Here is a 2,478-nt window from a genome sequence, read left to right as displayed (position 1 = left end):
ATTGGGCTCCCTGCTCAGCGGGAAGCCTGCCCCACTCCCCCTGCTTGTGTTCCCTCTCTTGCTGTCTCTCTCTCTGTCAAATAAATAAATAAAATCTAAAAAAAAAAAAATCTGTAAAATGAAAAATGTATACAAAAGAAAATTGAAAGTACCCAACATTCTGCAACCTGATTTTAACTAACAGTACCATTTTGGTGGGCTTCCTTCTAGTATTCTCCTCACCAGAACTCCTTCCTGCCTCAGGCCTTCGTGCATGCTTATTATTCCTTCTACCTAAAAGTCACTCTCTCTCTCCCTTTCCCCTCTTCCTGCTCCCCCTCTTCTTCTCTTCCCTCTTCATTCTGTGAGTAAATCAACCATGTGTATAATCATAAAGGTCATTCTTGCAGAGAAATCTTTCCTTTACCCCCAAGTTATGTCTCTCTATTACAAACTCACAGTACCCAGTACTTTTCCTTGTAGCACTTACCACAACTAGAAATAAACCATCATTTTTGTCTTCATTTGTTTAATGTCTGTCTAAGCTACTTGACTTGACGTAAGGTCCATGACTTGCTTGTTTATTCTGTGGACACTAGCATCCACCAGTGCTCCGTACACAGAAAACATACAACACGTTGCACCAAGACAATAACCATGCATCTGTCCTCTTGGCACTTTAAAATAATCAATTTTAACAAATATAATGAATCAATCACCATATGAGACCTGGTTCCAGGTACAGGATACCTGGTTCTTGCCCCAAGGAGTCCTCAGTCTTTTGAGGGAGGGAGACAAGTAAGTGGAGGATTCTGATATGTCCTTGATGATCAGTTATAAGTATATATGATCAATAGTGTTAAGTAAAGCATAGGGGAAGGGTCCCCAAACTAGCCTTGAGGGAGATGATGCTATGGCTTTAATTTGTCCTCGTTAATGCATTTACTTCATAGAATCCTAGGATAGTAGAATTGGATGGAACTGCAAGATCAATAGGCCCCAACTCTTTCTGCAATGTGAGGAAACTAAGGCAGTGAAGGGCAATAAAGTGACTCGGTCAAAGCCACTTTGGTGGCTTTTATTGGTGGCAGATCTGTGATTAGAGCCTCAATCTTGAGACTCCCAGCCCAGTCCTCTTTCTAACTATATCTTAGGGGCCTTTGGAATCTGCCCCCCTGCTCTTTCCATTTTGTTAATCCCCAAGTCCTGATGATTTGACCTTGTACAGGTTTGTCCAGTCTGTCTGCTTTTCCTCCGCTCCCCTCCACCATGTTTCCAACCTCCATTGTCTCCAGGCTGGGTGCCTACACTCACCTCCGACCTCATCTCTCTGCTTCTAGTCTTGTCCTGCTCAGATTCGTTCTCTACTTTGCAGCCAGAGTGAACCTCCACAGGCCTAAGTGTGAGCATGTATATCCCCAGCTTAAAGCCTCATTGAGGGGCACAGCCAGTTAAGCATCAGACTCTTGGTTTTGGCTCAAGTCCTGATCAACCCCATGTTGGGCTCGGCCAGCGTGGAGTCTGCTTCGGATTCTATCTCCTTCTCTCCCTCCTGCTCATGCTCTCTCTCTCAAATAACTAAATAAATCTTAAAAAAAAAAAAAGTCTCATTGAGCTTTTAGTTCAAAATTCCCAATATGGTATATTAGCTCAGGCTACCATAACAAAATACCACGGACTGGGTGGCTTAAACAACAGAAATGTATTTCTCACAGTTCTGAAGGCTGGAAGTCCAAGATCAAGGTGCCAGCAAGTAGGTTTAATTCTGAGGCTTCTTTTCTTTCCCCACATCAGGCAGTAACATGCCAAGGTTGTAATAAGGTTTGAGAAAGGCATATGTCACACAATGGCATGAACACCCAATCGTCACTCTTATGAACCACAAATGGATCAGAGGCCTCTGCTTTTGACTTGCAGGTGGCCACCATCCCCCTTGTGCTCATATGGCCTTTTCTCTGTGTGCTCATGAGAAGACAGAGCTCCCTTGTATCTCCTCCTCCTTTTATAAGGATACAAACCCCATCAAATTAGGGGCCCATTCTTCGGATCTCATTTAACCTTAATTACCTACAAAAGACCCTATCTCCAAATACAGTTACATTGGAGTTTAGGGCTTCAACAGATGAATCTTGGGGGCACACAATCCCATTCATAGCACATGGTCTACCAAGCTTTTCTTTCTTTCTTTCTTTTTTTATTAAAGATTTTATTTATTTATTTGACAGAGAGAGAGAGAGCACAAGCAGGGGAAGTGGCAGGCAGAGGCAGAGGGAGAAGCAGGCTCCCCGCTGAGCAAGGAGCCCGATGTAGGGTTTGATCCCAGGACTCCGGGATCATGACCTGAGCCGAAGGCAGTCGCTTAACCAACTGAGCCACCCAGACACCCGTACCAAGCCTTTCTTAACCTAGCCTACTTTATGAGCTTCATCTAAGCCCCACTACCCTCTCTGACTCCATGCTTCTGTATCTCGAATCTCTCTTGGTTCCTTGAACTTCCTC

General features: G+C 44.1%; 1 non-coding gene across 1 annotated transcript; it reads right to left on the bottom strand.

The window, feature by feature from the left end:
* Nucleotides 1-1,767: 1,767 nt before the first annotated feature.
* Nucleotides 1,768-1,870, bottom strand: LOC118553421 (small nucleolar RNA U13). The gene has a single exon (XR_004926026.1). It is a non-coding gene; the product is annotated as a small nucleolar RNA U13 (small nucleolar RNA).
* Between the last annotated feature and the right edge of the window lie 608 nt (nucleotides 1,871-2,478).

This window comes from Halichoerus grypus, chromosome 9 (assembly GCF_964656455.1).
Source record: "Halichoerus grypus chromosome 9, mHalGry1.hap1.1, whole genome shotgun sequence".
NCBI lineage: Eukaryota > Metazoa > Chordata > Mammalia > Carnivora > Phocidae > Halichoerus > Halichoerus grypus.
Note: the sequence above shows the minus strand (reverse complement) of the source record. Positions and strands in the feature narration are given on the sequence as shown.